At 37.7% G+C, this 23,444-nt stretch overlaps 1 long non-coding RNA gene across 1 annotated transcript in view; it reads left to right on the top strand.

The window, feature by feature from the left end:
* LOC122107296 overlaps positions 1-23,444 on the top strand; it is a 44,530-nt gene that overhangs the window by 2,271 nt on the left and 18,815 nt on the right. Inside the window, exon 3 of the long non-coding RNA XR_006147327.1 lies at positions 19,439-19,504. This is a non-coding gene — a long non-coding RNA (uncharacterized LOC122107296). The remainder of the gene's footprint in view (positions 1-19,438; positions 19,505-23,444) is intronic.

Here is a 23,444-nt window from a genome sequence, read left to right as displayed (position 1 = left end):
TCCCTACAAAACTTTTCTACTCAATTGTTTCATGCATTCATCCATGTGGTTTACATTTGTAATATTTAATCATTCCCAAAAAGCCCACAGCTGTGATCAAGCTTATTAATGAAATGAAATCTGAATATTTTTAGGCATTGTTTGTCACAAATTTTATCTTATATGAAATGTAGTGAGGCTTGGTTATTAAAAATGAGAGAGATTACTTGTTGCAATGCTCAAAAATAGTATAATATTAGATTAGAATTATTAGATTATGAAGGTAGTTTAAAGATCTCATGTTCTCATTTTAGGTATTCATTTCAGCTTAAGGAATTTATTGGTTATAAGAGACTACAAATCTTAGACACAGAACTAGATATCAGCTACCATTTAATCAAACCTAGGAAGAATAGGAAAGAGAAGGAAAAGGGGAGTCTGAAAATGGGATGTGACTTCTCTAAAATTATGTGTAGAGAAACCTCTGAGTCACGAAGGAAATGTATTTTGTAAGGAGCTGTGATTTGAGGCACCCACAGTTTCTGCAGTTTTAGTCTCTACATGATGTGCTAAAGGCAGGGAAATGGCTTGAATGTAGGAAACTAGATGAGGAAGAATGACTAATCACAGAGATCTTGAAATATGTATGCTTCAAGAAAAAAATCCAGAGAGAAAAAATAAAATTCTTTGTAAATACTCCACATTGTGGGCTTTTTATCATGACTTGTATGTAATATAGTTAGTAGACTTTAGGTAGAACACAGTAATTATTACGACTATACTTTTGATAAAGATAGAGACAGATACTCAGAGATGGTAGATCACTTCCAAGTTCATAGGAAGAATTTATGGTAAATTCAGAAGAACATTCTATTCTATCTGACTCTAAAGCATATAATTTTTTTATGTGATAAGTATAGTAGCCCTTTATACTTCTAAAGAGAAATAATTTGTGGAAAAAATAAACATGATACTTGAATTTGACTTTGTCTTGGAAAGCATAATCCTTACAGCTTAATTGTTAATTGTTAATCCTTACGTTAATTGTTAAGCCATGTGTTGGTAATGCCATAAAATTGATGACGGTCCAAGTTTCCTTTGTTCATAGATCTGGCTGAGCTCAGGAAAAACTCTTTATTGAGAAGTATTTCTTCTTTAAGCACTGAGCTCTAAATTCTGAGATAAGTTAGCCATATGTTTGTAGCAAAATAATATTTTTAGATACTGCAGCATTTTATGGAGAAATTTGCACTTCACGAAGACATATTTAAATACTAAAAAAAAACCCACCAAAACCCCTTGGGATCAGGATTCCTTATTTTAAGTTCCTTTCTTACCCTGTCTATTTTGTTTTAGTTTTAAGTAGTTATTTCATATTATTATCTTTAAGTGGGTGTACAAAGGGGTTTCAACTTAACATATCAGTTGGAGTACAATGTGTCTTGTTGATCAAGGTCATCTTCTTTCATCCCCCTCCTCCCCTTCATCTTGCTGAGTCCCACCTATCCATTCAAGTTGGCTGATTGCATTTTCCTTTGAGTACATGGAGTGTCATGACTATATTTGCCCTGCCCCCCATTCATCTGCCTCTCCAACCCTCTGTCTTCTCCTTCCCAGCTGACGACATGTTTTAGCTTCCTGATAGTCATTTTGTTAGATTGTAAGCTAGTTGTTCATAGTAGTTACTTACACCTTTAAACATCTTCTCAGTGTATACCACACTTTAATGGAGTTGTTTGTGTATATTTGCATATGACCTTCTACATATTTTTGTGTTTGCTTATAATTGAGATCTAACTTCCACATACGAAAGAAATCATGTGTCTTTTGTCTCTCTGAGCTGGATTTACTTTACTTGGCATAATTTTTTCAAGGTCTATCCATTTCCCTGAAAATGACATAATAATATTCTTCCTCACAGATGATTTAATACAAATCAGACAACACTGAGATTCCATTTCACCCCAGTAAGAATGACCACCACCAAAAGTATGAACAATAACAAATGATAATGGGAATGTGGGGGAATAAGGGAACTCTGTACACTGTTGGTAGGAATGTAAATTAGTACAACTACTATCAAAGTCAATTTGGAAAGTCTTAAAAAAAAATCTTAACATAGAACTACCCTACGATCCAACAGTATAGTTTGTGGATATTTATTCAAATAGTTGCATGTCAAGATTCAGTAAAGACTCTTGCACACCTGTCTTCATTGTTGCACTATTCACCATAGCCAAGCTGTAGAAATAGTCAAGATGCCCTACATTGTTTTAAAAGAGACATTGGGGCCAATTTATTTTGTGTTAACAATGTTTTTTTCTTTTTTTGAAATACTTTCAGAGTAACAAAAATGATAGGAAGGAACTAGAATTTTCAAAATTCAGGATGTAGGTTTAGAAAATTTTAGTATTTGGTTATCAAAACTGGATTGAATTAGGAATTCCTTACAGGTTCTTTTGGATGAAAGAGACCATCCTAGAGGAGTCTTATTTAGGCGATACTCATGAACATTTTTGAAACTGGCAAAGGACCTTCTTATTAAGCTGAAATTCTCTCTGTTTTTTTTTTCTTGTTTATTTCTACGGGATTTTAGATAAAATTGTAAATAAAAAACAAATTAGACAGCAAAGTAAGATTCCTAGGTATTTCAAATAGGGAAAGCATTATGTTAAGGAATAGATTACTTCCAAAAGTAAAATTATGGCTAAATATTCCTAAAGCTTTAGTCTTTTTTTTTTTTTTTTTTGGGTCCAGTCGTGGGGTCTGAACTCTGGCCCTGGGCACTGTCCCTCAGCTCTTCAGCTCAAGGCTAGCGCTCTACAACTTGAGCCACAGCGCCACTTCCAGCTTTTTTCTTTTTGCTTATGTGGTGCTGAGGAATCGAACCCAGAGCCTCAGGCATGCAAGGCAAGCGCTCTACTACTGAGCCACCTTCCCAGCCCAAGCTTTAGTCTTTTTTGTAACACAAAAGTAAAATTATGGCTAAATATTCCTGAAGCTTTAGTCTTATTTGTAACACTGTTCTTATTTTTAAATTCTTTTATTTATTTATGTTTGCATTTACTTATTTATTTAATATGGTACTAGAGTTTGAAGTCAGAGCTAGGTAGGCTTTCTACCACTCAAACCATGTGCCCCCTCCCCAAACCTTTTTGCTTTAGCTATTTTTCAGGTAGTATCCTGTCTGTTTTTGTCTGGATGAGCTTGGACTATGATCCTCTCATTTAAGCATCCCCTTAGCTAGGATTACAGATATGAACTACCATGTCCAGCTTATTTATAATTATGTGAGTGAGAAAATTACAAGAAGGGACCAAGAAAATGTAATATACTAAGGAACTCTAGAAGATCAGACTTGTGTATTTGTTAGTAACTGGGGCTTAATCTCAGGGCCTGTCACTCTTGCTTGGCTTTTTCACTCAAGCCTGGTGCTCTACCATACCTGAGCCTCTGGCTCTTTGCTGGTTAATTGGTGATAAATCCTCAAGCACTTTTCTGCCCACACTGGCTTTGATCTGTCATCTTTAGACCTTAGTCTCCTGAGTAGCTAAGATTATAGGTGAAAGCCACTGGCATCCTTCAAGACTAGACATTTATTGTTCTCCTGATACCAGTGAATGTGGCAGGAGAGATATTTCTGCTCATTTCACAGATAAGCAAATGGAAGTACAGAGAAGTCAATGGCAAATTCAATGCCACATAGTCAGTAGGATTTGACTCTAAGATTGCTTGATTCCAAAGCCCACCTCCTTTTGCTTTTTACCCCAACACTCCCATTTCATGTACACACGTAGGGACTAGTTCAAACTTTTCTTCTTTGAGAAAAGAATGAGTGCAAGATGTATGGATTACAATAAAAGGTAAGGTAAGATACAGTCACTTATTGGTTCAACTAGAGATTTCATAGTCACAATTGACAGATTTCAGCATGGACAGATGGCAGTTTTGGCTGTGATCAGCTAGAATCCTCGAAGGTAGTTCTGTGCCACTGCTCTCTACCTTTCCTCCACACACGCAGGCTGGCTCAGCTTGGAGTGCAGGGGAGGCTGCATCTGCTTCATGAGAATCTTAATACTTCACAATGCTGAAGTGAAATGAAAGGAAAAGTAATGCATTTTGTATATTATTTTTCCTGTTAAAAATATTGCCACAAAGGGACTTAGAATGTAGGTTGAAGAGAAATACACTTGGAATTTTTATCTTCTCCCAGGGATTATTGAAACTTGTGGCCACCTCAGATGCAACTTATTTTGAGATCAGATATACAGTTGATAAATGAATTATATTTTAGCCCTGAATTAAACTCATTTTTCCTTCCAAACAGATCTAAATCTATTTAGCCTGGCACCTTTTCATTTTATATACTTGTTTATTTAGAGAAAATATAGCCCCTGTGGTTCACATTTATTTATACTTAACTCATCAAAATATTATTTGGCAATAGGTGTTTAATGTCCCCTAGAAGATTCTTGAGGTACTTTTGATAAGGTTGAGTTCTTAGATCCAGGAAATAATGTTATATCTGGATAGAAACATAGCTCCCAGAGGGTTCTCGGTCAGTTCAAAGCCCCATTCAAAATGGTTATGGAAGGCTGGATTTAGAAGTATAGTTTTGTATAATTCGCAGCTGTCTAGAATTGCAGTAGAGATTGCTGGTTAGGGCTTATTAAGACTCCCAAAGAAGCCTGGTTTAATGTAAACTGACCAGCAACAAACGAACTGACTGATGAACGATTCTGCATTTGTAGTGATATGTTTTAAACATTGGATGTTCTAAACATGCAGTGAAACATTAATTTTTTAGGACCTGAACTCTGGGCCTGGGTGCTGTCCCTCAGCTCTTCAGCTCAAGGTTAGTGCCTCATCACTTGAGCTACAGCACCACTTCCAGCTTTTTTCTGCTTATATGATACTGAGGAATACAATCCAGTGCCTCATGCATGCAAGGCAAGCACTCTACCACTGAGCCACCTTCCCAGCCCCTGAAACATTAAATTTAATTATTTTAAATAACAATTTCAAAAGCAAATAAACTGACTATGTTGACAACATGTATGTCAAGGTCCATAGGTATACAGAGGCACACAATACATATATACATATGTGAAAGGTATGAAAAATTATCCATATATGAAAATACATTTAAAGCAATAATGTGAATAATAGTAACAAGTAGATGACATGAGACAAATATATACAAGATAATATATACATGTATATGTTTAAAATACAATATATATATATATAAAATCTCAATGTATAAATACATTCAGAGGTTAATGTGTATTAGTGGGGTGCTGATCACATGTGTCACTCAGGAGTCTGAGATCTGAGTTTGAAGCCAGACCTGGAAGACAAATCTGAGAGACTCTTATCCCCAGTTGACCAGTAAAAAACCAGAGCAAAAAGCAAAATGAGAGCATTAGTACCTGATTTCAAGTCCCAGTACTGACACGCGTGCATACATGTGCATGTGCACGCGCGCACACACACACACACACACACTTCAGTTGTATTAACAGTTAAGTGTATACAAATTAATGCAAATAATAAGATATAAACTATAAAACTGGCAATGCCACGTTAAAATGTTAAATTCTACCATTATTTTTGATACTTTGTTGGTCGATATATAAACTGATATAATTTTTCTGGAAATGATTGAACAACATGAACCAGCATACTTTGAAAGAATGTGTTCCCTTTGATGCAACAATTTTACAGCTGGGAATATATCCAGAATTGCTGATGAATATTTCCATGCAAAATCATTTATTGCATTGTTACTTGAAATAATGAAAATAAAAAAGCTAATATTTCTGCTAGAGATAAATAAATTAGGGCACATTCTGTAGACAATAATCCACTAATATCGCATTACTTAGTTTAATGTTATAGAAAATGTAACTGATACAAAAAAAGAACTAAAACTTTTCTCTGTGATACTAAATTTGCATAAACAGAACCATATATGCAAAGAAAATTAATAGAAACCAGTAGTAACTGGTTTGTTATGAACAACTGCTTGGTGGAAAAAACGTATATAATTTAAATATTCTTCATTATGTTTCTGAAGTTTAAAATACTAAACATATGCTAAAGTTATAATAATAAAACAATAAATATTACTCATACTGATAGAACTCCTCATTACAATTGAAATAATTCTGTCACTGGTGGCTCATAACTATAACCCTTCTCAAAAGGCTAAGATCTGAAGGTTACATTTTGAAGCTTAATCTGAGCAACAGTTATCTCTAATTAATCAGCAAAAAAAAATATGAAGCTATGGTTCAGGTGGTAGAGTTTCAGTCTTTAGTGTAAAGCTAAGCGAGAGTATGAGGTCCTGAGTTCAAGCCTTAGTACCAGCACACACGCACACACGCACGCACACACACACACACACACACACACACACACACCCTAGAAACTGTAATTATTGATCTTAGCAATGATCATGAAATAACTAAACCTTCTTTGTCTTCTTATATTCCTCTGGATGTAGTGTAGCTATCTTTAAAAAGTAGCCTATGCATGGAATTATTATCCTGTCTTCATATAAAAATGATAATTCAGAAAAAGAAAAAGAATTTGCTCTGTTTTGTCAGTTAAAAACTACCTATAATTAATATTGGGTTTTCTGATTTCTGAATTTAGCCTGGTTGCACACTTGTTGAGATTCTTTTCTCTTTAATTTGAAGGGAAAAATGTAGCTTTATTTTTAATAAGCCAACTATCTTTAACAAAACATCTTTTCAGAAGGCATTTTTCCCATGATGTCAGACTTGATTGACTTGATTTATATACTTCATTAGATGGAAAGGAGTTTGGATGCACATCATAAGGAGATTTGGTTGAGGAATTGGAAACCTGTTACAAATATAATCTAGTCTGGAAAGGCAGCATGATGTGTGGGTTGAATGAAGACTCGGATAGCATTTTAAGTCTGCCATTTATCAGGTGTGTATATGCATGTTATATGCTTTCTTTCACCTACTTTAAAAGGTTTTCCTGAGGAACATAAATAATAATACAGGTAAGTTACTATTGTTATTATACAGTCTATAGACAGTGGCACATCGTACTGGGATACATAGTAGAGTCGAATCCAGGCCTTCACAATGTTCCCCAAAGTCCTAGTTTAAACCTAAGAAATTTAAATGTACCTTTTGTTTGTGGTTAGCCATATTCTTTAATCTCTCTGGAATCCCTGAGGAACAAATATTTCTTAAAATATGTTTATTATATTTATGGTGGAATATAAAAGTAATGAAGCTATATGCATGAACTACACCTGTTCATTTTATACCACACTGCGTCTGTGCACATCTCCATTGGCAAACAAATCAACTAAATTAAATATGATATTTTGACGAAGACTGTCTTGGTTCTGTTATGAAATGCTTACAATTGTGGTAGTTGGAAGAAGAAAGCATCTTGAATCAGGATATAGGTAGGATAAAAGAGCCAAGTTCTCAGATGCAGAGATTTTAAGAGATAGGCAGGAAGGGTGAACCTCTTAAGAAGACAGGGGTCTCTAATTGTCACAAATATTCAAGTAGGAGATTTTAGACAACCTGGCAAGATAGAATCTAAGAGTCAACATGCAATTCATGTTGTGATAGAGACTCTTAAAGAAAATAATTAGCATATTTTTATTAATCAGAGAACTGGAAAAAATAAAGGTCAGATACTCTCCATGCTACAGCAGCAGACTAGATGCAGAGGCAAAACAAAGACCTTTTGTTATCAAAATATATAAAATTTAGGCTTCTTGCTTTTTTGAGACATTATCTTTTTAAACTAAGTTGTGGTTTTTTTCTAAATTAAGACTAAATTTTATGTAAACAAAGCTTCAAGTGGGTAATTTTAAAAAATTATTCTATCAAGGATGTAAATTCAGTTCCTATTGTACAAAGTGCGTTTTCCTGGTCCATTATAAAAGGGCTGAGCTCCCTGAATAATTCAGTTCAGAGATCATAAGCCAGAAGCTGCTGTAGAGGAAGGTGAGATGGAGGAGTTCCTATGGGAAGAGAATTGTATCAGTCAGTGCACCGAATAATGAGAGCCATACTCTCTACTATTTCAGAAAGGAGTTATGAATTTGTAAAAATAGAAATATGAGCTTAAGTGATATAAGATCAGAATTGAAAGTATTTATGTAAAATTTTTGTTTCTAAGATATAGAGCTGTAAGTGCAGACATACATTTGTATGTTTATGTATCTATGCATATATACTTGGGTCTTCATATTTATAGTTCTGCATCTGCAGATTCAATCAAATGCTGATGGAAAGTATTTTTCAAGGATTGCATCTACACTGAATATGTACAATATTGTTCTTGGCACTATTCCCTAAACAATGAAGTTTCAACTATTTATGTAACATTTGCATTGTATCATGTGTTACCATTAGTCTAAGGTGGGTGAGTCTGCGGTGGGTGAGTCTGCATGAGGGTTTGCATATGTTGTATACAAATACTATGCAAGTTTATATAAAGAACGTGAGCATTCTTAAATATTGTTATTCATGGGAGTCCTGGAACCAATCTTCCCATGGTATCAAGGAATGACTGTGTTCGAACTCTGATCAACAAGAAAACCTTCAAGTACTGACACCACAGTCACAATGATGATACTTTGAAATCAACTCTTTATTGCTGAATATTATTCTATATAAAAAGCCATCATAAGTTGAACACGTTGGTACACACCTATAATCTCAGAACTTGGGAGGTTTAAAAGGGTGGTAATGAGTTTCAGACCAGCCCAGGCTCCAAGATAAAACTCTCATAAAAAGAAAAAAATAGGGGCTAGGAAGGTGGCTCAGTGGTAGAGCGCTTGCCTTGCATGCATGAGGCCCTGGGTTCGATTTCTCAGCACCACATAAGCAGAAGTGGTGCTGTGGCTCAAGTTGTAGAGCGCTTGCCTTGAGATGAAGAGCTGAGGGACAGCGCCCAGGCCCAGAGTTCAAGTCTCATGACTGATAAACAAACAAACAAACAAACAAACAAAACCAGAAGTGGCTCTGTGGCTCAAGTGCTAGCTTTGAGCTGAAGAGCTGAGGGACAGTGCCCAGATCCAGAGTTCAAGCCCTATGACGGACCAAAAATAAAAAGAAAGAAAAAAAAGCCCAACCCAACCCCAAAAAGTTCTCTACAACAAAAACATAACTATTTTTTTGGAGAAATGGTTGATGACAGGACTGTGACGGGGAAAGTAAAAAAGAAATCCAGAAATTTTTAATGCCCCAGGACATAAGGAAGGACTCAAGAGGAAGGACTCAAGAGAATTATTCAGTGTGTCAAAGAAATGCAAAGGAAACAGAAACCTTTGTGAAGGAGTGCTATCAACTCTGAGATCATTTTATCTTCTAAGTAGATGTTAACCAAAGCTCATAATGCTGAGTAAAACAAAATCCATGAGCCCATAATAATAAAAATAAATGAAAAGTAGATTGTGAAATGTTAATGCCAATGTGGAAGAAATAATTACATTAGAAAATCACTAATTTGCAGCCATACTGGTAATAATTACACCCCCAAATGAAGAAACACACACACACACACACACACACACAAAACAGATCTGAGGATTTTAGAAGGCTGAGATCTGAGGTTCACAGTTATAAATCAGCCCAAGTAGAAAAGTCCATGACTATCTTATATCTAATTAACCAGCAAAAAGTCAGAAGTGGAGATGTGACTCAAGTGGTAGAGCACTGGCCTTGAGCAGAAAGCTGAAGTACAGTACTTAGACCTTGAGTTCAAGCCCAAGTAATGGCACCCCCTCAAATATAAGATAAAGAAAGAAAGAGAAAAAGAAAAAGAAAATCTGCATGAACTCTTCTTGTCATGAAAAATATGTTCGGACAATTGGTAGAAATTAAATGGGGGTGGAAAGTAGGTGGTAATGATGTATCAGTGTTAACTTTCTTGTCTTGATGGTTTTATTATAGCCATGTAGAAAATGCACTTGTCTGGAGGAAATGTATATTAAATTGTTTAGGGGTTATAGGGCAGTAGTCAAGCACTGTAGTTTGTGCTGAAATGGTTCGGAAAGAATTCTTTACTGCACTTGGAATTTTTTCCCCCAGTACTGGTGTTTGAACTCAGAAACTTGCACTCTTGCTTGTCTTTCTCACTCAAGGCTGGCACTCTACCACTTGAACCACAGGCTTTGGCTGGTTAATTGTTGATAAGAGTTTTACGGACTTTTCTACCTAAACTGGTTTCAAATTGTGATTGATCTTCAGATCTCAGCCTTCCTTCCAAGTAGCTAGTATTATAGGGATGAACCACCAGTGCTCATTCACAATATTTGTAATTTTGAAACTATTACAAAATAAAACTTGTAGTAAAAAATGCATAAAAAGACCTTATAGAATAGAAATGTTAAGACATTAAAGTTGAGGGAAGTCAGCAGAACAGAGAAACAGAAAAACAGTCTGGTGACATTCTACCTAATATCACATGGTCCAGAAACCAATGGTGGTTCTCTCATTACTAACGAAGAGAAACTCATATAGAGAACGTGTATTTCCCCCTCTACAAAAAGTGATAATAATAGTGTAAACTCATAGGGAAGCTTTGTGCTTTATGGAGCACATAGCAAGTGATGTATAATTGGTGGTTATTATCATTAGTTATTGATGAGTAAGCTCATGGCTATTTGTAGTCAAATATCTGTATCTAAATTAAGGTTCTATCACTTTCTATGTGATGCTGAATATGTTTCTCATATCTTTGTAAGACCTAGGTTCTTCATTTAAATTAGAGATTATAATCATTATAATAGAGATAATACTGGCTATTATTAAATAACCATTAACATGTGTTTGGGAAATGCTTAGTACACTGTAAGCACTTGGTAAGTGTTAGTTATTGCTGCATATATAAGATAAACCTTAATTATAGCATAAGAAAGATTTTTTAAAGCATTTGGCAATTTTAGGGAGAAAGAAAAACTATCTGGATGGACTGACAATTCTCTAGAATGATTGAGGCACTTTTGCTATAGTTTAAAGATGCTAAGTTTAGAATCAGAGTGGGATAGTCAGAAAGGGAAGAAAAAATTTGGTCAAGGTAGAAAGGAAATTCAACAGTTTGCTCATCTTTAAAAGACAAAGAGCAGTTAAGACAGGAGATCTGGTTTTGAGAAAAGACATTGGGATGAAGTGTTAAATTAGGTGTTGGCAGACATTGAGGTTTGACTCTAGAGAGAAGAGACTCAAACATGCAAAAAAAAAAAAAAAGACAATAAATTCTGAGAGTGAATAAGAATTCCAAGGAACGGTGTTTCCAGTGGCAACAGTTAGCAAGAGGCCATCACTTAGAAAGTGAAAAGAGGACAAGGAGCCCAGGGGAGTTCAGCTAGAGGGTTAACAAGATAGTGAAAGAGTCAGGAGGTAAGAGGCAAGGAACTGGGCTGATTCAGAAAACAAGACAGATGCTTTGAAATGAACAAAGACTTAAAAGGTATTTTGTTACTAGGTAGTTAACTAGACCTGGCTGACTACCAATAGGGTGGAGTAGAAACCAAAACCAAGGGGCTAGGTGTCAGAGAAGGGAGATCCAAACAAAGGGACAGGACTGGAAAGTGTTCTAGCACATCCTCCAGCATGCTTCTTGAGGACACTTAACAGCAAAGGAAGATTTACCACAGAGTAAATAAGGCCTCTATACTCTGGATCCTAACATGCCTGGACCTTTCCTAGGCCTTCTCCACAGCCACATCATCTGCAAAGCTTAGTCAGATATTTGATTGAAGTAAAGTAAGAGTTCTCTTCTTAACCCAGGTTTTCCTGCACAGAAAGCAGGATGTCTGCTTAGCAGTCAAGCACCAGCTAAGGAAGCCAAGAGTCAGAATTCAAGTTGATACATACTTTGCATATGGGTAACAAGAATTAAATTACTGAGAACAGTCCCACAAGTTTATCCACCCACTGGCCAACTTATCTGGCATTGATACCAAATGTGGACAAATCCTTTGATATCTGGCATTTGGAACCAAAAAATGTGGGTAGTGGAGGAGAAAATATATAAAATGTACAGAGCCAGAAGGCAGTAGGTGGAAAGTGCTTTCAATATAAGATACACAAAATTATAAGTAAAGGATCTGGTTTGTCTTAAGGCTTCATTAGAATGCAAATATTATCTATCAGATAAGATAATCTAAAATACATAATGTACCATGATGATGAGACATAACTGATGAACTGGTTTAGGGTGTTGTCAGCTCAAAGATGTCTCGGGATTAGTCATAGCAAAAGAAAACTTGGCATGTTGTGAAATCTTTCAGCTCAGATCTAAAAGAAACCTAAGAAAATTTTACAAAATGAAAAAAAAATCCCACAAACTTGAATTCCCAATAAAAATGTAGGTAGCTAAAACTTCTCTAAACTATAAATATGCAATTAAAAAATTAAGTAGACTGGAAAACAGATGGAATCACCTCTAAAGATGCAAACTCAGAGAGTGCAGCAAAAATATATAGAAGAAAATGTTAGACACCAGACTGTTAGCAAGTAAAATATTTATTATTGTAGCTTTGCTGATGTTTGTAGGACTTTTTATTTCCAAAAGATAATATTGCATTGCATTCTCCCTATTTCTAAATACACATTCACTTCCATAGCTCATCTTTTATTTATCATTTTGGATTCTTTACCATTCCCCCCAAACCAATATTAACTCGAGGACCTGCAGAACCCTGCACCCGCCAGGCCATTGCTGAAGGGGCGATGCTTTGCCAAGGGCTTACTCATGCTTGAGCAGAAAGAGCTAGGATGTCAGCTTTGGGCAAGGGAGGATATTAAATATTTCATGATTAGTATTTTTTTAGGATAGGGAAAACCAGAGCACTTTATGTGCAGAAGAAAATTGCTTGCTGTTAGAGAGATCTGGAAATGCTCCTGAAACAGGGACAAGTATATGTGTAGGGGGTGGCTGTTCTTGCAACAGTGGAAAGGAATGGTCTGAAATATAGCAGAGAGAAGGGTTTTTGAGGGTAGCAGAAAAAGAGAGAGGAAAGAGGGGGTAGATCTAGAGTTAGTGTGAGGGAAAAGGGATCTCTATTTCTGTGGCTCAAATGTTCCAGTTCACATGCGATGCCAGCTATCAATTCAAGTCTTAGAGGTTTCTAAAGTCTGAGCAGGTCACTAATAGCTCTCATCAAAAAGGAACTGCTAATGTGGTGAAGGATTGGTTATTTTCTCCAGGTCTTCCTATTGGTCCTAAGCCATCACTCCCAGAGACTCCACTGTGGACTTGGTAGCAATGATGCTGTAGACTGTGTTTGGAAATAACCTTGTCCTAGTGTCCCTATGATCAGAGAAAGGAACTGAAGTGGGAATGTAAGAGTACTGAGGAGAAACCTTGAATTGTTGCATATAGGAAAAAAAGTAAATATTTATTTATATATAGTTTTATGCCACTCAGGATTTAAGGTAGCTTATAAGAATGAATGACATAAGATAGCAAGGCATAATCCATAAATTAAAAACTAAAGCTGAGAAAGCATAAAAGATAAAGGAGAAGAGTTCAGATGTGGCTTTTAAGTTGTCTTCAAAGAACTGAAAGGTTGTCTCATGTGGAAAGCACATAGAGTAGTTTGGGAAATTGGGTCCAAGAATGTGGAGTATCTTAGGGCACTGGCCCCAAACATCGAGAGAGTCACCCTCTTGACCTACATGACCTCCTTAGGGCGAGAACTTCAACATAGAAATTGAAACATTCAGACCACAGCAGAAGGGATTACAGGAAGGCCAACATCAGCACAAGAACCTTCTTGCTGTCCAAATTGGCCTCTGATATGCCCTTAGGGTCATCAGCCCAATGACAGTGTGACTTGGACTATTCTAAACATCACCCAACAAATGAGGAACTATTCTAAAAAAAATCTCTACGAAAGTCATTCTGAATCTCTCTATGGTGTATCTGTACCTTTGACCTGCAATGCAAATTTCTGAAGCAGAGATGAGTTTTGTCAACTCATCAGGCTCTGTTCTCTAGGTCTTCATCTCACAGTCTGAAGAGTTCCTGGTATTCATTGTTTCAGTGTTCATCAACAAATGGTTGTTGTTCCCGGGCATAGGTCACTGCTAAGCCCAGCAGAACAGCAGACACCATTCCTGCTTTCAGAGTGCTTGTTGCTTAGTAGGAAAATGACTGAAAAAAATAATGACGTATCTGTGTATTTATAAATTCCAGCGTGAAATATAAGGGGAGAGAATAGTACTCTAGAAGAGGGTATAGTTGCAGGGCCTAAAGGAATCCTGGACAAAGAATACGTTTACTGGTTTCTGCTAAGTAGAGGAAGAGTACTATGGATGGGGGTTCAGATGGGAGCATTTCTGTTGAGGGGACAATGTGTGCACCAGTGTGGATGAATGACGCTCACATTGCTGTCCAAATAGCATGAGCAGTTAAGGATAGAGTGTCCAGGTCCACAAATGACAGCATGCTTTATCATGTTGAAGACCCAATAGGCAACTAATATGATCATCTTGGTGACTTGTTGGGTGCTGAGATATTCTCTCTCCCTCTCTCTTCCCCTCTCCCTACCTCTCCATCTCTCTCTCTCTCTCCCTCCCTCTCTCTCCTCTTTCCTCCCTCTCTCTTTCTCTCCCTCCCACTCTCTCCCTCTCTTCTCCTCTTGTCCCCTCTCATTCTGGTAACTGGGGCTTGAACTCAGAACCTTCTTCCTTGACTTTTTTACTTACGGCTGGTGCTCTGCCACATGAGCCACACTTCTAGTTCTTTTTGTTGGTTGATTTGAGATAAGAGGCTTGTAGAGCTGGCTTCTAACAGAGATTCTCAGACCTCAGTCTCCAGAGTAGCTGGGATTATAGGCGTGAGTTCCCAGTACCTGGCTTCTTTTCTTCCTTTTCTTTATTTCAAATTACTTTTACAGAGACTAGGTTGGGAACTGGAATAGGAGCAGATGTAGGGATTTTTCAGTAATCTACACTAATTACCAAGGTGACAGATGACTGCTTGGGCAATAAGTATGGTGGCAAAGATGGAGAGGAAATGATTTCCCAAGGCAAACACATGATTGAAATGAAAGGATTGTATGATGGGTTCGATGGGATGTGAAGAAGAGGAAATAGTGTGTGTATGTGACTCAGCGTTCAGAAATTGGTCAATAATAGGACACATTAGTGTAAGGCTGGTTTGAGAAAAATAAGAAAAATTGAAACCATGCCATACCTGATTGAGGGTTAGACAAAGTAGCCAGTTCAACTTATTCAAATTGAAGTTGACCTAACTCAGGCCCAACTCATTCAATTGAATTTGTGAAAGGTTAGTGGAGGGCTGTGTGGCCCTCTCCCCAAGGGCTTGAGCAGAGAGTGATATGCCATGTCAGGGAATCTTTAGTTTACTTCACCTAGGTCTATACTGATTAAGAGTAGGGTGGCTCATGCTCAGGAGGCTGAGATCTGAGGATCATGGTTCGAAACCAGTCAGGACAGGAAAGTGTGTGAGAATCATATCTCCAATTAATCACAGAAAAATGAAAGGGGTGCTGTGGCTCAAGGTAGTAGAGTGCTTGCCTTGAGCTAAAGACTCTAGGAACAGTGCCTTTACCCTGAGTTCTAGCCCCAGGACTGACCAATATTAATTAATAAATAAAAGAGTATGTACTCATGTTCTTAGTCTCAGCTCACTCTCAAATTCCTAGGTCTTTTCTAAACAATCCCATGTTTATGTCATCATCACCATGACTTACTCTCTAATGATCACATCTGCATTTTACAAGAGCTAATTAGAAAGTGTCTGACTGCCTGGGAATTTTCTGACCATGGTAACACCCAAATGTAGACTATGTATCTGGGATGATAGTTCCAGGCAAATTCCCTTCTATCATTATAGCTGGGAAGTAAGAGCCCTAGACTCTTTTTTCCAACACTTCCACATGACTTCTGTGTGCTCCATTTCCCCAAAGACTTTAACTATCTTTCTCCCACTGGGCTCAGAACCTGAGTGCAAATACCACTGTCTAGATACAAGAATTCTGGAAGAAATCATGTGCCATAATTGAATTCTAGATTTAGTAATGGTAGTTAACCATTATCTACATCATTCTACTTTGAAAATTTATTTTCCTATGTGTTTCAATAGTCTTTATGCAATCTTGTACTGTAGGTTTGGTTATAGTTATGTCCAGAGAGGCTGAGTTATTCACCCAAAGTCAGACTACTGTGAAGGAACTGGCAGGGTGGTATTGGGGGTGGGGGAGAGCTCTGCATTTCATGTTTTCTCCACTGTACCTGTTCTCCTCTGTTTGTAGGAATTAGAATCTTTTCTGTCAAAGTGGTTGTTTGATGTAAGTCTTGTCATTTTAAGGGTAGTCTCCATCATACAAAGAGCTATTTTAACTAAACTACATCTTGTTATAAGGATTGTTTTTTGTTTTTTTTTAACCAGGCATGGGTTGCTCATCCTGTAATCCTGCCTACTCACTAGGGTGAGATCTGCACACTGCAGTTTGAAGCCAACCTGGGCAGGAAAGTCTATGAGACTCTTAATCTCCAATGAACTATTCAGAAAAGGCTGGAAATGGTGCTGTGGCTCAAGTGGTAGAGTGCTAGCCTTGAGCAAAAGAAACTCAGGGACAGAGTCCAGGCCTAGAGTTCAAGCCCCAGAATTGGCAAAAAAGAATTGCTTTTCTAGGGGCTGGAGGCATGGCTCAAGTGGTAGAGTACCAGCTGAGTCAGAATATTTTTCCAGATAAGTTTCTGTTTTGTTCAGGTATCCTTGTTTTGGTTGACTCCTTGGATAAACTAATAACTCCTTTCAAACTAGCCAATTATGTAAAATTGGGAAGCTAAGTTCTGACCAATCAGAATATGGAGCAGTAATGTGTTAGGAAGAAAACGTGGGCAGACTGCCAACCAACATGCTTGCTTAATTGGCTTCTGTCAGTAACATGCCATTCTGCAGAAGTAAAGTCTTGCCTTGTCAAGTTCCTTTTGAGCTGGTGTCCTTATTCCTATGCCACACCTCAGTAATCGGAGACATTTCCAACATGGTTAGGGTAGACAGATCTGTGATTGGAGTTGGAACTTGAAGATGTGAGTAGAGTGAATTTTTCCATCATTCCTTGAAGCCACAGAACACAAGCAGCTGCCACTTTCTCCCCATTTAATGTTAGTCCAGCTCACAGTATAATAACTGGGATTTCTCATATAGAAGTGGGAAGGCTGATAGTTGACTAGTGATCTCTAAGATCATTGTATGTGACTTTAAAAAAAGCAACTACTGTGAGGACAAAATTAACCCCTGTGTCAGGGTTTTTGTAAGGAACAAATGAGTTCATAGATAAAGGCCATAATTTCTGAAACTAGTAAAAACTCAAAAAATGCTAGCTTGGTAGAAGTGTCAGTATTTTTCTATTCTAGAGTTCAATTTTGTTGGTTCCAGGAACTTTAAAGTGCTTCCTTGTGAAGGTTAATTGGAAAGGACTAAGATATTGTGTTGAGAATGATTTTGAAGTATCTTATAGGCCCAGATGAAATTAATTAACATTCCTACATTATTTCCTTTTCAAGCCATAAGTCTATGGATCATTGTTTTCAGTACTGTGATTTGAACTCTGAGCCTCATGGTAAGCAGGTGTTTTACTACTTGGGACACACCCTTGGCCAATTATGGCCTTTTCTCTAGAGCACTTTGCATGACTTTTGCAGTTCATGCAGTTGTGTCTTAGCTTTTCACTCTGTCCTGAGCTTTTGCTCAGATTCTTTTATGAGAAGCAGTCAAGCTCTGTTCCAACTAAATACACTTTCCAACACATAAGGGCACTGTCTGTTTGGGTAAGAACAAAGGATTTAATGAGTAGTAGCTGTGTGAGCTTACATTCTAATGAGAATGGTTAGCAGGCCAGGGATTAAAAAATAACCACAGTTCAGCAGCCTTTGGTGAGCCAACACACGAGACATATATTTCTATATAAATCAAAGACATTCATTCTGAAGACGCTGGAAAAACTGCAACTTGAGATTCCCACAAATGTTTGGGAAATCCTTAGTCCTACCAAAGTGGCAGAGCATAATACAAGCAAGAATGCCAGTAAGAATGGGAGACAGATTCTGAGAATCAAAGTTTGGACTAGCCTTTCAAGAAGCTAACATTCTTTCTCACTAATCTAGCATTCAAGTGTTGGGGGAGATTATTTCTCATGAAGCCTACTGATTAAACATTTGCTGATCTCTCTCGGCAGAATTACAGAAATACAATAATTGTTATGAATGGTCTCTTGGAGCCAAGCTTATCAAAGATTCCATTCTGTGATCCACAGAGAATTCTAACAGTGCACTGTGTTTTTCTTCTGCTCCTACCAAATTTATCAATGTCTTGGGTCATTATTTGCCTGATCATAATAACATGCATCCATGAATATGTATCAGCTAAAATCCTGCAATTTTATGTGTTAATTTGCTCACATCTTTAGGTGTTTATGGCAATTAAAGAAGACCTTGATAAATTTAAAGGAAGTAAAAAAGCTTTGATATTATGACTGCCTATGCGGCAGAATTGCCTGCTCTAAGATAAATTATATTTTGTATATCTATGAACTCATTGATTGGTTTATTAGATATTTTCACATTTACTTAAATATTTTTCTTAGGAAATAAGTGGTCTATTCTTAGCTGCCTTACTTAGCTTTCTGGTGTTCTTTTCAGCTTATGAGTTTGCCCATCTTGCCTTTGTCTTCATCTTGGCTAATTTAAGACTAGGTGTGCTGCCCCACTGATTTATGAAAGAGGTCTGGAAATTTATTTTTAGTGAACCAAGGCAGCTACAGAGAGGAGCTAAATTCTGTCATAGTCTCATTGAGCAAGAAAGAACTCAAGTTTTATAAGGTTCCATTGACATCAGAGGCCACCAGTGGCCAAAGGCTATGTCTTCCTGAGAAATAAAAGCTAAACATTCCTAAAGTCCTGTAGAACAAGGTGGTTAGTAGTTCCAGTGAGCCACCTTCCAATGACAGGAGGTGGCAGGGCAGGGATTTGAAGTTGGTCCATAAAAGATTGGTCATCTTGGGAACTGGATGTGCCAGGATGGAAGCGGCACTGATAGCCATTTAGTCATAGGCCATGATTCCAGCAAGGAATGGATCCGGAAGAAGTTTTTATTGGCTTTGAGACACAATTATTTTCATGATTTCTCATTATTCTTTTTGTTTTTTGGGGGGGGGATGGACAATTTTACAAGAACCAGCTATATTTGGCCTATGTCAAAGACAAGACATATAGATTGGTTGTAAGAAAAATTGTGTGTATGGTGGTGTCACCCCATTGAGAACAAAAATCTCAATTGTCTGAATTGGTTATCTACATGACATTTAACAGATGAGCATTTGGAAACATCTGGTGGGTTGGTCTACTTTTAAAACATTTTTTTTATAAAGAGCTACATGATTGATTATATTTTTCCATTTTTATTCCAGTACTTTGGAATAAAACAGACAATTAAAGAGGCTCAACTGCAGGAGAGAACACATCATCATCTCAAGGTAGGAGATTGTCAAGTCTACTTTTTCATATCATTCCTGTCTATATGGTGGAGACCGTTTCTTCAAATCATTTTCATGATCTTTGATTCTTACCTTATTCCTTCCTCAGTGTATAGCTCAGATCTAGCACATAGTAGATACTGAATTAACTCCTTAAAAATTAATGGATGCACGAATGAAGTAAGTTCATCTCCAATCCAAAGATTATGCCAAATAAACAGCTTTGTTTAGAAAAATAAGAGCTGGTGTTTATGCAGTGTTTATGGAGCCAGAACTGGACAAGATAATATATGCTTAGATTGTATAGATATATGCCTTTCAACACACAGGTGTTCTATTACATTTGCTTGTGAAGAAGAGCACTATCAGGTTGGTTACTTATTTTAGTAATCTCAAAAGAGAATAAATCAACTGTGAAAGAAGTAGAGGTGTGGCTCATGTGGTAGAGCACCAGCTTGCATGAAAAAGCCAAGCAAGAGTACAAAGCTCTGAGTTCAAATCCCAGTACCAGCACAGCAATAAACAAACGAGGAAGATGCCCATAAAGAATTGAGGCTGGGTCATCGACTTGATGAGGTTGAACATTTTGCCATCTCTCTGGGTTCTATGCAAAATTCTTGGACTTATTTGTAATAATCTATACAGTTTTGAAGAATCTCATCATTTTAAAGATTGATGAAAGGCAGAGTCCTTGCTCAGTGCCAGCAACAGAGAAAGAAAGGTACCCAATTTTAGAGGCAAGATGAATTGATTTCAGATCCTTGTCAAAGACTCTTAGCTTTAGAGAGTTAAATTTTTTTTTTTTTTTACTTATAGTCAAGGTTAAAGATCAGAATCAGCCTGAAAGCAGTGCAGCTGCAGTGTAGCCACGGGACATGTATGTGACAGTCCTATCCAGGATGTTTCTGTCATGGGAGACCAAGTATCACATGTCAACTTTCATGGATCAGCCTGACTCTTAGAAGCCAAGATGCTTCTTTCCTTCTGATTGCATAATTCAATGTAAATATACATTGGCTTAATGCTTAAAATGTAATAGCTTTTTCAAATCCTTCTTTGTCTTATTCAGTGATTAGAAAGTTAATAAACAACAGTCATCCAAATACAATTATGTCAGGTACCAGGGGTATAGATAGTAATGAAGGAGATAAAGCTAGTCCTTGGCTAGAGGCAGTTCTCTGGGAGCTGGAAAAAAAAATGTAATTTGTAGGACTCCATGGGAGTGCTACCCCTTCTGAGGGCCTGGACAATACCTTAGGAATGTGATCACAGGATCTGATATTGTCTTGTAAAATATGAAAACCAGCTATTTTTAAATTATTTTCTTGACCCCACTTAGGTGGTATTGGGGCTTGAACCAGGGCCCTCATGCTTGTTAGGCAAATGTTCTACTACTTCCTTTGGCTTTAGTTATTTTTCAGATAGAATTTTTGCACTTTTGCCCAGCACAAGCTTGGACCTTAATTCTTCTACCTGTGCCTCTGATATAACTGGGATTGTAGTCCCACTATGCCAGGTTTGTTCTTTGAGATAGGTTCTTGCTTTTTGCCCGGGCTGGATTCAAATCATAATCCTCCCAGGAGTTCAGCAAAGAATTCTGATGTCCTATCCCTTTGCATTAAGCATAGACTTTTTCTAAACAAAACAAACCACTATTCAACTATTTCAGTCTCCCAAGAAGTTGAGATTATAGGTACTGCACCTGACCTTGTATTGTTTTACTTAAAAACATTCCTACCTGGGCACTGTAGAAGCTGTAGGCACCACCACACTGTATCTGCTCCCATGATTATTGTCTTGGAAGACAAGTTGGCACTTAATTTGCAATATTAAGAGGGAGGAGCTTGTGCCTGGGGGACTAGGAACTACAGTAGGGGGTTAAGTCATTTTGGGAGGTCAACGAGAAGATTTGTCTGAGCAACTGACATTTAAACTGAGTTCTAAAAAGAGGGTATGGCTTTGGGCTTTGGCTTTTTGCCTAGGGAGGAACTGCACTAACAGGTGGAGTGAGTCATGTGCCCAGACCCTGACCCGAGGTAGGAGGGTGCAGGGTTGGCCTTATGTTCTGAAGTGGGTACTTCCCAGGGGCTGAGTAGGGAGGAGTCAGGATTAAAGGATGATAACAATGAGTTAAGCGGAACCTGAGATACATTTTGAACTTCAATTCAAGGACCTTGGCAGATGGTTAAAAAAGAATACCATTTGATTTTCAACACTCTGACTCTAGGGATGGAAAGTGGAGTTTTGTTTTACTTTTACCCTTCAGAAGAGTACCTGGAACATAGCTGTGGCTTGGTAAATAAGTAATAATAAGTGGTTTTGGTAAATAGACTTTGATATAGAAGTGGAAATAATGCTCTCAAAGGCCATGCATCATGGCCAATGAGAATTTGACACTGAATCAGAAGTGCAGGTAAGATCAAGGCTGTAGATTGCAAGCAGATGGCTTGGTGAGTGAAGGTTGTTTGTGGGTGAGACCATGAGCCAGGACTTTCCTGGCATCCAGAATTCTTTCTCCATCACAAGCAATATCAGGCAGCAGCAGCAAGGAATCTGAGGGAGACTGGAAGAGGTCCCAACTCTTAAGAATCAACAGCTGATAATGAGGGTAAGGATAATGTCAATGTCAATGTCAGTGTCAAAATCAGATGGACCCTTTAGTAGGATCCCAGATCAGAGATGATGGTATAAACAGGACAAGTTTGGTTAATATAGTAGACTATAGACATACAGCCACAGACTTCCTTGAGCAGTTGCCCTTTAATATCTCATCAATCCCATTCCTGGTTTCACATCTGTTTCCTGATCTTCACTATCATTTCCTTCCTGTTTCTTGTTCTTACCTTCCTTTTGCTCTAGACTGCACTCTATTGGGATGATCCAGATTAGTAGGGAAGAGCTCTGATGTTCACATGACCTATCTATGCTCTGTCTGTGCAACTTTATAGATGTGGCAGACAGATGCCCCTCTGATAGGCAGCACAGGGTCTATAGACAGTGTGAGGACCTGTTGCCTAGCAAAAAAGTGAGAAAAAAAGAGAAGAGTTCCATAGTATTGTACTACTGAAAGCCAAGGCACTGGTCCTGGTTGATCAGGTAACAGGACAAAAATTCCTAGCAGAGTATATATATTACAAAGAAAAAATATCAAGTCTAGTTGAAAAGTAAATTTTTATGCTTAAAGATAAAAATTATACCTCAAAGGAGCTAATATATGATTTTGGATGATGCTTGGTAAATAAGGAATATTTTCCAAATGACAATAGCATCAATCTGATTTCCTTAAATCAGTCCCAGGAAACGAATACAGATTCCAAAAACTATAAATTGCCCACAATCTCAGCACAAAATCTCAGCATTTTGGGTTAACCAAATTAAATTCTGCAGAAATCGGGAATAAGGCTTTTAACATTCTACTGTCTTTCAGCCTGGTAAGTGATTTGGGGCTTTCTGTTTCGAGAAGCATTTTACTTTATGTTCCTGTCAAGTTGAGAGAGGGACTGGAATTCAGAGGAAGGAGGAGGAGCTGAGATGGTGTCTGGAAAATGAGAGGAAGGAGGAAACCCAGAAGAACACCAGGTGGAGGAGGGGAGCCGGGAAGGCAGAGCCAAGCAGCAGTGGCTGTCAGACCTGACCTACTTCCTCAAGCCCTGGGAGTTGTTCCTGTCTCTGCTTTGAGCAATTGTGACACTGCCTTTAGGCAGCTCTATAGCCAAGCCATACTGAGTGATAGCTGTCCCTGCCATTTTCCTCAATGTCACTAGTAAAAGAGACTCTGTCACCCCCTTGGAGTATATATCCTCCACTTATGGATACATTGACACTTGGTTCCATCCTCACAGTTTCCAAAATTTGGTCACAGATGAGTCAAAATTGTGTCAACTCCTCCGGTCAGAGAAAGCATAGATGGAGGTATATAGAATTTATGATGTCCTTTCCA

The sequence above is a fragment of the Dipodomys spectabilis genome, unplaced genomic scaffold (genome assembly GCF_019054845.1).
Source record: "Dipodomys spectabilis isolate Male_0828 unplaced genomic scaffold, ASM1905484v1 ptg000050l, whole genome shotgun sequence".
NCBI lineage: Eukaryota > Metazoa > Chordata > Mammalia > Rodentia > Heteromyidae > Dipodomys > Dipodomys spectabilis.
Note: the sequence above shows the minus strand (reverse complement) of the source record. Positions and strands in the feature narration are given on the sequence as shown.